This window comes from Paroedura picta, chromosome 7 (assembly GCF_049243985.1).
Source record: "Paroedura picta isolate Pp20150507F chromosome 7, Ppicta_v3.0, whole genome shotgun sequence".
Taxonomy (NCBI): domain Eukaryota; kingdom Metazoa; phylum Chordata; class Lepidosauria; order Squamata; family Gekkonidae; genus Paroedura; species Paroedura picta.
Genome location: NC_135375.1, coordinates 11,546,667 through 11,558,498, shown reverse-complemented (window position 1 = coordinate 11,558,498; position 11,832 = coordinate 11,546,667). Strand labels below are relative to the sequence as shown.

At 43.9% G+C, this 11,832-nt stretch overlaps 1 protein-coding gene across 4 annotated transcripts in view; it reads right to left on the bottom strand.

The window, feature by feature from the left end:
- ARK2N (arkadia (RNF111) N-terminal like PKA signaling regulator 2N) overlaps positions 1-11,832 on the bottom strand; it is a 64,336-nt gene that overhangs the window by 40,299 nt on the left and 12,205 nt on the right. For 3 of the 4 annotated variants that reach the window (XM_077346713.1, XM_077346716.1, XM_077346715.1), the window contains exon 2: positions 3,218-3,316. The gene's annotated coding sequence lies outside the window, so the exon portion shown is untranslated. Of the gene's footprint in view, positions 1-160; positions 198-3,217; positions 3,317-11,832 lie in introns of those variants that run through there. The other variant, XM_077346714.1, reaches the window with a different exon arrangement.

Below are 11,832 nucleotides of genomic sequence, written 5' to 3'. Positions count from 1 at the left end.
TACTACCCAAACCCTTGAAGGGCTCCCTTCCAAATACTGCTTAGCTTCCGAGATCTGACAGCAGCTAAGTCTTTGGGTGGGAGACCTCCCGCTATTTGGATGGGAATTCCTCCAAGGAACAGTGGAGGTCATGTCGCAGAGGCAGGAAATGGCAACCTACCTCTAAACGTCCCGTCTGGCTGCCTTGCCTTGGATCTCATGGGTAGCCTACAGATGCCACAAATAACAAGTGTTTTAACAAACGTTCAACTGGTGCATCTCCAACTCCCCCTGCATTTAGGCTTTCTCCCCTTTAGTGGAGAAGGGTTCCCTGGATGGAGCTGTAGTAAAGAGATAAGAAAGGCTTCTTCTGGAGGATTTTGCTGCACGCTTACTGAAAATGATCGTCATCTTTGGGAATAAAAAAATAATCTTGGATCAAAAGTTACATGGCTAGAGAATTTAGGAACAATGGGGGGAATGGTGCTGAGAAGTGGATGCCTATAATCCAAGAGCCAAAAGTAATAATAGTCACCCACTTGAATAACTTGGACTAACAAATATAAACCCTTCCAACTGCTACTGAAATTGAGAACTGATCCATGATCTTCCTCATCATGGAGACACGATAATGCAAAAAAAAAAAAATGCTTATTTCTCCTGTTTTACATTTTAAAACAAAACGGAAAAACTGGAAATACCAGGAAGTGCTGAAAAAGGACTCCTATGAAATATTTGCTCTTTTGAATGGGGGAAAAGCTTTTTAAGACAGGGGCTTTACCTTTCCAGAATGTATAAAGATTTAGATGTGAAATAATCTGGTGTTAGATAATGGTAACTCTTGAGTCTATTTTAGAAATATATAAAAAATGCATAACAAATTTTCAATGCTTCTCCCCTGCACAGATTTTATTAGTCTTTAAGGTGCTCCTGCTTTTTTCTATTGCTACAGACAGACTAAAATGGCTACCTATACAGATCTACACAATCTGTATTTTCTATTTCCAACTTTTGTTTCTTCCTGCCTCTCAGATCATAAAAACTAGGCTACATTTTCTCTAGTACTGGGTGCAACTGTCATTTTCTTATTTATTTCTTTATATTATTATATATATTTATTTATATTATATATGCATGCCATGTTTCCAGCACCTTACCTTAAGGGGCTTATATAATAAAATAAAATCATGAAAGCAAACCATTAAGACGTTAATTAAAATCTAACACTACTAACCCAGCCCAGCATACAGACCATTAAAAAAATTACAGACCATCAAACACAGACCATAAAAACAGACTGCAGATGACTTAAAACAAGTTATAAGCCAAAATAGTATTAAAAGCTCACCCTATTCAATGAAAGCAGGAGTGAATAGAATCATTCTGATCTGACACATAAAATAAAGCAATGCAAGGGCCAGGTGAGACTCAAGGGGAAAGCTACTACTGAAGAAGCCCTATCTCTGGGTTGACCCCTCTCTTGCCTTGGAAGGCAGAGTCACAGAGAGGGCAAGGCTTGCTAGGGAGATATTAACTAGCATGTGGGAGGGGTGGTCTTTCAAGCATCCAGCCCTAAGTCACGGAAGGTTTTAAAGGCAGCACTTTGAATTGAAACGGTCATACTTTTAAATTTCACCCAGTATGCCAAATGTACAGTTTTACATCCCAAGTTTAAAAGGATGCATTTATGTTGTTAGAAAGGTAAAATAACTTCAGGCTTGCTAAGTAAGTAAGTGTTGTGTACATGCCAATCGGCCCACAAACTTCTACTACTCCCCTACTTGGTTTTTCTCCAGTGGCCTTCAAATTTCTAGAGATGTTACATCTCTACTTATACGCAGGCTGCAGTTGATTTTAAAAGAAATAAGCAGGTTGTATGGTTTGGACGCTGCTAGCTTGTTCTGCTGGCAACAAGGGTGTTTTTTTTCTGATGCAAGAGGAACACCAAAGATCCAGCATGAGGATTCTAGGTGCCATTGGATTTTGTGCAGCAGCAAGTTGCTCTCGATATCCCTTTCCCTAACGGTGCATTCTCAGATCCAAAGTTACATTGCTAGAGAATGTGGTGAGGCTGAGAGAGCTCTTATGTTACTGCTCTGTGAAAACAGCTCTATCAGCACTGTGATGAGTCCAAGGTCACCCAGCTGGCTGCATGTGAGGGAGAAGGGACTCAAACCCGGCTCACCAGATTAGACCCTGCTGCTCTTAACCACTATACCAAGCTGGCTCTCTACATCAAGCTGACTCTCCTGAGCCCAGTCATTTATTTGGGACTCAATTAGCATGGCCTCTGAAATCTTCTTGCATCTCTATAACTTAAAATTCATCTTCAGTTTCTAAACTTTCCTCTTCAATGTAATGTGTTGCTCTAATGATGCATTGCACCACTGTCAGATTACTTAACTTTTGCCAAACTGTCAAAAGAAGGCATACGATGCTGCTGCAGATTCTACCCAAATTTCATCAACCCCCCCTCCCCTCTGAATCATGTTATTACAAAAGGGTAAGGTCTTTGCCTAAGCAAGTAACCACAAGAATGTGTGCATGATGCAATGATGAATATGGTTATTACACTAATTTAAGGTTTAAGAGCACAATCAGTGACACTGCCATGCCCTCAGTGAAAATCTCTTAAAGTCTGGTCCAGACGTTCAGTGCAATGATTGGCCCAGGCATAAGGCCAGCTACATCAGAATGCAGGCTGAACTTACCAAGTCTGTCCAACGTTAACGATATGGTGTCACAGAGATATAGTTGGACAGCAGTGGCCATCCAAACTTCTCCACTGATTAAAAGGTAAAGGTATTCCCTGTGCAAGCACTGAGTCATGTCTAGCCCTTGAGATGACGCCCTCTAGCGTTTTCTTGACAGACTCAATACGGGGTGGTTTGCCATTCCCTTCCCCCCCCCCCCCAAGCAAGCTGGGTACTCATTTTACCGACCTCGGAAGGATGGAAGGCTGAGTCGACCTTGAGCCGGCTGCTGGGATCCAACTCCCAGCCTCATGGTCAGAGCTTCAGGCAGCATGTCGGCTGCCTAACCACCCTGCGCCACAAGAGGCTCCCTCTCTCCACTGATTATTAACCTCAATAACCTGCCCAGCAGGGGGAAGTATGGATATTCCTCTGAAATCCAATCATGGTTGCTGGGTAACTGCCAGATATGATAAACAGGCCATTTGCAGGGAAAACCAATGCAATCGCAACACGTTCCTGAACAGCCAGAGGTATGAACTCACCCTCAACTAGCGCTGTCACTGCTGTACCTGTCTCTGCGGACAGCTGGCTCGAGTGTCCAAGGTTGCCATTCTGACTGTGTTGCTCCATTGTCAAATTGGCTGTAAAAACAAAAAGCCAAAAAAGTTCGTATGTTCAGATACCAATTGTCTTTTCTGGTCTGGCACGTCCTTATACGTTTTACTCATTTTCCAAATGATGTTCCAATGCATAACCAATGACACACCATTGGTAGTGTTGGATCCAGTAAGGCATTTTGGCTCAATCTCCTCCTCTTTCCTACTGCTTCTGTCCCACTGCTTCTGTCAATGCAGGTCCCATGCTCTCAACCAAGCAGTTTGGGGTGGACAAGAGGGTCCCCCGTCTCCCTTTTCCACCGGTGAACAACTGGTTGGATCTAACCCGATAGATGTTCAGCCACAGGCATGACTCTGAGAGCCCTGATATCACTGCTCGGTCAGAACAGTTTTATCAGTGCCGAGGCAAGCCCAAGGTCATCCAGCTGGCTGCATGTGGGGGAGTGCGGAATCGAACCTGGCATGCCAGATTAGAAGTCCACACTCCTAACCACTACACCAAACTGGCTCATTTAAATGGCCCTTCTCATTAGGAAGCATGCACGGAATTGTAAGCCAAGTGCTAGTTCACATGTGCTGTTCCTGCACCCAATCACATGCTCGCACAGCAAAAGATGTTATTTTTCTCACAGTGATATATCCATTTTGATCTTACACCAGTGGCTCTTCACTCTGTTGGACTGAGGAATGCTTTGCAAGCCACAATCGTTTGTACAACGGCCACTAAGAAAACATGCTCGGGAGACATTGGAAAAATCAACTACAACCATTTGTGTTCTGCAATCATAATCCGTAGGGAAGAACTGTGGACTTTGGTGAAGGTTTGCAGCACATTTTAACCAGCTGCTTTAACTGATGGGGAGAATGGGAGGGAGGAGGAAATGCTTTTGAGACACTTCTCCAGGCATGCAGACTGATAGCTTTGGTTCTCATGTAAAAGCTCGATAAAAAGGACTCGCCTTATTAAAACCAAGCTTACATTCTACTTCTCAAACTGAAAAAAAAATGTGTAGCTTCTTCAACATGCAGTGGAAACAAAAACACCTGCAGATCTTTAATCTTTGTTCACTATGCTCTTAGGAACCATCTGAAAGGGCACAAAGGACTGCTGTGTCCCCACAGTCTAACAATCACTGATCTATACTTACACCGGTATAAAATTTCTTTTGAATGACCCCACGAATACATTTTTTCCCCAGGCCATTTCTGGCAACTGGGCATCAGGAATGAGCCTCACCAGGCAGCTTCAAATTACCGCCTCATCTAGAATGTGGTGACATACTGAAGTGAGAATATTCTAAGAAACACAATACTTCCTGGTTTGTTTGCATTCCCTGAAGGAGAACTGCAGATAGCCTCTCACTGGAAGAGAGTGAGCACTCCTGGATGTGGCAGCTGACAGAAACACATGGTGATTTTCTGTAGGGCGGATTAATGGGTATCAGCCACCTGCAAAAGCAGCTTGAGTCCTGGGCATACCTGAGACCAGCCCTAATTCAACTAACCTTCCACACGCAAGAAGCAGCAAAAGAACAGCAGAAGTCAGGGGAATAATGCATGCACACACAGACACATATGCTCAGGTTGCATGTTGCTCCTTGCACTTGATGGCGTGTGCATCCTGCATGATCTTGAAACACTGTGCTGTATCCCATTGAACATAAGATTGGCAGTCTGAACCAGTCATTAGGGGCACCTCCAGTTAATCTGAAGGTGAAGGGGCCATCAACACGCCACAAGTCTAGTCCGTGTTGTCAGGCAAAGACATTTATGTACTAGTAATAATAAATATTTGTGGAGGAGAGCTTTATGGATTTGCCAAAAAGACAAATCATAGAATCATGGAGTTGGAAGGGACCACCAGGATCATTTAGTCCAACTCCCTGCACCATGCAGGACCCCAATTCCACACCTAGATCCCCCCCCCCAAGAAAACCAGAATCCCTTGCCAGTATGGCCTGGAGAAAAGCAATCCATCAAATAAATCAAACCTGAACTGCTAACTTGACTAAACTGAGGCGATCATACTTTGGCTACATTATGAGAACCCAAGCGTTGCTGGAAAAGACTATCATGCTAGGAAAAGCTGAAAGCATATTGAACGGAGGGAGACCCAACATGAGATAGATTGACTCAATCTAGGAAGCCAAGACTTAAGGACAGGACCTTATTTCATTGGGCCGTCTTAGGTCTGAAGTGACTTGATGGGAATAAACACATGCTGTATTCGTGAACTGTCTTCAAAGGCTGCATTGTGAACATACAATGGACAACCTCATTAACAACCTCCGAACGACTCCTTTGGAATAAGTGATGTAGCTCTAATCCTTCTCACTCTCCCTTAGTCTTGGCGACCACAAGATCTAAAATGGTGATCTCGGGATTCGAGCAAAATTTGTAGGCATATGCAATCCAATACGCTTACTATACGTTGAAAAGTACCTACAGTCCCAGTTATTCAGAACACACACACACAAACAAATACAATGGTCTTTCTTGTGGTCTTCCTGATGGCACCTTGGTTTGACTACCTTGACCTTTTCCACATGGGGGATTAGGCCCAGGCCAGTGCTCATTTGGTTGTGGGCCTAATCCCCACTTCCAAATTATATCAGCACCAGCCAGGGGCCAGCCCAACTCAAGCCCTTGGTGGCCCCATGGCAAGGGAATGTGGATGCATCCCACATTCTCTGACATGCTGTGGATGCCATTGGGGCCTATGTTAGGCCAGACCCATTTGGCCCGGAAGAGTCAGGCCATCCAGGCCCAGCAGCTCCCCTAACCTGGGCCGACTATGGTGTCCTGGAAGGGACACAAAATTCCCTCCTCGACTCTTTTACACTGCACAGTGCCACCGAGCCACCAGGGGCATTTGTTTGTTTAGGAATGTGGTATTGCTACTGTGTTCCTAAACCACACACACCCTGCTGCAACCCCCCCTGCGCAGCACAACCTTGCCGCCCCAGCTGCTTCGCGTGGAGGCACTAACCTGGGCGGACTGTGTCAGTCGGGGAAAATGTTCCCCTGTCTGGCCCCAGGAAGAGACGGGGCAAATTGCCCTGTCACAAACACACAGTAGCAGCCTGGCATGGTGGAAAGGATCCCTGTGACAGAATATTGGACTAGATGGGTCAGTGGCCTGTTCCAACATTTCACATGTTCTTAATACCGTTTCTACTAGAGATAGACAAGCTGGCCTCAGCTCACCTTGGATTCCAGTCTGAACAACCTCAGCTACGCGAGGATAAAGTTAGTATTAAATGTAAGAAGATCAGCAAAAACAATGTAAGAAATTAACTCAAATCATTTGCATCTTCTGGGGGGGGGGTGAGGAAGCTTCACCTTGAAGCCTTGCAAGATCTTTCCTCCAGATGCAGTAGACCTTTTTGTTTCACTCTTGGTCTGATTAATGGTTGGCATATATGTTGTTCTAAGACCATGTTTTCTATCTACATGAGAAAACACCATGGGTAACCTCTCCATAAGTAACAAAAGATCCCTTTGTTTTACTAGTGATGTTGTGTCACTTTCCCTTTCACTGAAATCTGTAGTTTCCCACACTGCCTAGGACATCCAGCTGCCATCTTTTAAAAGCTAAACTCAGATATACAGAAGCTAAGTTCAGGGTTGAGGTTGTCAGTGCCCAGTCCACCAAATAAACAGACTCTTGGTTGAAGAAATCTTTATTCAAGGAATTAGCAAAACAGGTGCATGAGATTCTCTGTCGAAACTAAAGTTAGCTCAAGCTCACCTACATACATGGCTACCCCAAAGCCCGCACCGCAGGTACCCTTCTGCATGCTACGTCAGGTGCTTATAACTCAATGTCCATGCCACAAGCCTGTGAAAAGCAATGAAACAAACTACACAAGACATACCAAGACCTTGACCCCAGTCACCCAAGGTCAGGAGCTAACTAGGAGACTCAAAGGAAGCTCTTTGGAAATTCACTACAAGACACCCCAGGGGTTGGAAAGTTAGAATAACAATGTTCATAAGAACAAATTTAGAGCCCAGTGACACCTTTAAGGTCAACAAAGTTTTATTCAAGGTATGAGCTTTCGTGTGCAGGCACACTTCCTGGTTACATGTCCATTGTGTACGAGGAAGTGAGCATCCACATGAAACCTCATACCTTGAATAAAACTTTATTAGTTCTAAAGGTGCCCCTAGACCCTAAAGGTGTTCTGCTGCTTCAGACCAACATGGCTTCCCACTTGAATCAACGTTAATAAGACATTTCCCAGTCGAGAACAGCAAATTAAAAAATATGACAACAAATAATCGACGCATTTACAGAGAAATGCAACAGAGATTGTTGAACCATCACAGTGAGAGCAGGCGACGACAGGATCTTGACAGGGGTTAGGGTTAGAAGGCAAGCTGACTCTCTGCTCTGCCTAAGGCTCTGGAAATTACTTTGGCAGTTGACCAGACAATTAATAAATTAGGCCCAACGGCCAACCTAGAGGGAGCTCGCTCTACTATGTCCAGCTAGGATGAGAAGTGAAACAAGAGACTAAAGGATGAAATGAGAGCACGGTTTCGACAGGCTTTGCATAAACAAATGAGGGTTAAGAAAAACAGACAGTTTCTATTTAGTGCTCAGCCGACAGTCCCAGGCCAGTTCTCTGTAGGGGAAGTACGTTCACGGCTGTCTGCAGAACATCCTGTACATTCTTGGAAAGGCAAAGGCGTTCAAGTAAAAATTAAGGTGGAAACTTAAAAATGTAAACAGTGCTCAGCCTCTTCACACACACCGGTTGCAAGTCAGGTTGAAGTAACACAGGCTTGTGACATGTTGAACCACACAGGGGGAAAAACTAACTATTTCAGTTTTCAAGATCTGGACTCAATCCAATCTGCTTCTCTCCTCCAAATGAGGTGGCACAAGTTCTCCGGCCTTTACAGTGGAAAGTGTCTAAGATACCCAACACCTGAACCATTGTTTTTGGGTACAGCATTTGAGGAGTCGTGTGGAACAGAGGTGAAGTGAGGAGTCACGGTCAAAGCAGCAGTGAAGGTCTAGAACTAATTAAGAAATGAGTAAGAGGGCCAAGTGGCATTCACTAGAGTTCTCAAGGACGTCAAATGTGAATTTGATTCCCCCCCCTCCTTTAAATAAGACCAACCCCCTTACTAGATAATTGTACCTACTAGACTAGGGGTGGTCAAACTCCAGTTGTGCATGGACTGAAATTACCGTGAGCCCCTACCAGCACTAAGCTGGACATGTAGAGAGCCACTGTTTGGCTACCCCAATATTAGACTAACTTCTGCCCCAGGTAGACTTCAGAAGATTGTTGAACACAAGTAGGAATGAGCAGTGGCTTTCTTTCGGCATGATCTTATTAAAACCCTTGTCTTTGTGTTTTTTTTTTTTAAAGGAGACCTGCACAGTTAAAAAAAAAAAAAGTTCACTTATTTAACTCAAAGATTACTACTAAATGAGGTGAACTTATTATTTTCTGACAACATAAAGACCAGAAAATTCAAATAAAATTGTTCCAGAGATATTTAAACTCAGCTGTGAATAATGTCACGTATTCATAAACTGACCTGCTGTGTCCGTTTAGTTTTCAAAGCCGGGCACAAGGGTTTATTACAGATTTAAATGCATGCTGGGGAGAAAGGCCAGAAAGGGCTTGAGGAATTTTGTCCAAGGAGCAGTTGCATAATGAACTCAGCAGGTGATCGCCAACGCCAGGCTAAAGAGTATTCTCAAGGTGCCTCCAAACTGTTTAATTCTTTCAGTATTATGCCCAGGGCTTTTAAAGTTATAGCTTTTCCCTGTGAATCAGCACTAATCCTTTATCAACTGTCATCAGAAAGGAAAGAGGTTTCCACTTAAACAGAAAGCAGAGATCAACCTCTCTCTCTCTCTCTCTCTCTCTCAAAATGTCAAAGAACTGGCATTTTTTATTCTAAAAGCTAGCTGAGAGGGGGTGTACTGAGCTGACCTATTTTTAACTATTAACTCCCATCTCAGTAAGGAAGCATGAAAAAAAAACCCAAAACAAAACACCACCGACTGCACTGACCACCTTAAAACCAGGGCTCTGCCCACAGCAGCAGTAGCTCTGGCCTAGAGACTGCAGTTTGGAGAAAAACAAGCCAGAATAATAAACTGGATGGTGACAGCTCTCCCAATTCTCCACTGACTGCCTACCGCCCTGCACTAGGCACCGCTTACCACCTGCCACTGAGAAAACTGCCCCTTTATATTTGCTCTGTTTTCTGATAGGTAAATAACACCTACTCAGGTCACCCTTGTCCACATGCTTGTCTACCTCCTCAAAGAACCCTAAAATGAGAGACAAGATCTTTGTTTTCAGATCTTTGCTTTCATAATAGCCTTACGGTCACTGTTTTGTCACAGTTCCATCTCTCACCAGGTCTTGAACTTTACTTAGGGCCAAGTCCAGGATTGCTGCTCTACAGCCCAGTCACTGACAACATCTAGAAACCCAATCTCTTGAACACATATTGGCTCAATCAATGTGGGGATAGTTAAAATCATCAATGTGATATTCCATTCCCAGAGGAAGGAAGTTTCTGATCCCATAATTCAGTGCTAGCTACTGCCAGCTTGGTGTGGTTAGGAGCACGGTGAATCGGGTTCGATTCTGCGCTCTCCCACATGCATCCAGCTGGGTGATCTTGGGCTCGCCAGGGCACTAATAAAGCTGTTCTGACTGAGCAGTAATATCAGGGCTCTCTGCCTCACCCATCTCACAGGGTGTCTGTTGTAGGGAGAGGAAAGGGAAGATGATTGGAACTCGCTTTGAGACTCCTTTGGATAGAGGAAAGCAGCATGTAAGAATCAACTCTTCTTCTTCTTCAGTAATATCACGGCTCTCAGCCTCTCCTCCCTCACATCTTTTGTGGGGAGAGGAAAGAGAAGGCAATTGTAAACTGCTTTGAGTAGCATATAAGAACCAACTCTTCTTCTAAAGAAAGTTGCAGAAGGCGGTAGCTCAAAAGAAAATCACCAACACAGAGATGGCTAACTAGTTTCTATTTTTTCAGATGGTCAGCAAAATTCTGGTGAGCTTTTCATATTCATTTCCTTCTCCTTTAATGGAGCCATATGCTCTTTACGGCAATACCTGCTAAAAGAAGGGGAATAAGAATCCATTCCGGTTGGCTCTCCCTCTTCACAGTGGGAAAAGAGTAGTCAAAGTCTAACAAAGGCTACCTAATATCTTCTTGGACTCCAAGTCTTCTTGAGATCACCCTAACCCTACATAAGATTTTGCTCTGAATGATGATGACCACTGATACATTCATGGGACTGGGCTGTGTTAGAAACAGGAAGAGAGAGCGAGAGAGAGACCAGGCCTGGGAAACACAAAGTTCAAATTCCCTCTCTACTGCAAAGTCTGTTGGATGGCCACAGGCCCAATCTAACCTGCCAAACTCAAAGGATTGCTGCTTAGGTAAAAAGAAGGCATAGAGAATCATGTACACCACACCAAGTTCCCTAGAGCAGTGGTTCTCAACCTGGGGGTTGGGACCCCTTTGGGGGTCAAACAACCCTTTCACAGGGGTCACGGCAGATCGAGCAGCTTGGCGGGGGGGGCACTGTTGTCGCTCTTCCTGAAGGCGCCCGCCAATTTATATACGATTTATAACCAATCATGAACAATGGTTTTTAACGTCATTGCTCAGTTTCGGTTTAATTTCTGTGAAAGAACCCTTGCCTAATTGTATGGTTGGGGGTCACCCCAACATGAGGAACTGGATTAAAGGGTTGTGGCGTTAGGAAGGTTGAGAACCCCTGCCCTAGAGGAAGAAGGGAATAAACATTAAATACATAAACAGCTCCCCTGGAGCTAGATGTACCTGGGTATTTGGGATTAAAGATATGAAGAAGACAACTGCAACTCATCCCTAGTATATTTTTCTTATACCATCTTGACGATCCAGGAAATTTGCTTGCTAATAGCCGACACTTCAAGATGTCGTGGTGAGAGAGGAAAACTTAAGGCTGCATATGTGTTTCTATTCCAGGATTATTTGACAGTTACTCAGTTTACAGATGCCTCTAGGGATACAGCTTGCTTTTCCCAGGAGCTGTCTCCTGTCGAAGAGAAGAGAAGAAGAAGAAGAAGAAGAAGAAGAAGAAGAAGAAGAAGAAGAAGAAGAAGAAGAAGAAGAAGAAAAAAGAAGAAGAAGAAGAAGAAGAAAGAAGAAGAAGAAGAAGAAGAAGAAGAAGAAGAAGAAGAAGAAGAAGAAGAAGAAGAAGAAGAAGAAGAAGAAGAAGAAGAAGAAGAAGAAGAAGAAGAAAGAAGAAGAAGAAGAAGAAGAAGAAGAGAAGAAGAAGAAGAAGAAGAAGAAGAAGAAGAAGAAGAAGAAGAAGAAGAAGAAGAAGAAGAAGAAGAAGAAGAAGAAGAAGAAGAAGAAGAAGAAGAAGAAGAAGGAGGAGGAGGCAAGTTGAGGCAAGACAATCAGAAGAATCTATGGATACTAATCCCACAGAACTGTGACAATTGCAAGGAACTTTCTAATCTGGCATGGTTAGCAGGTGGAGATATGCC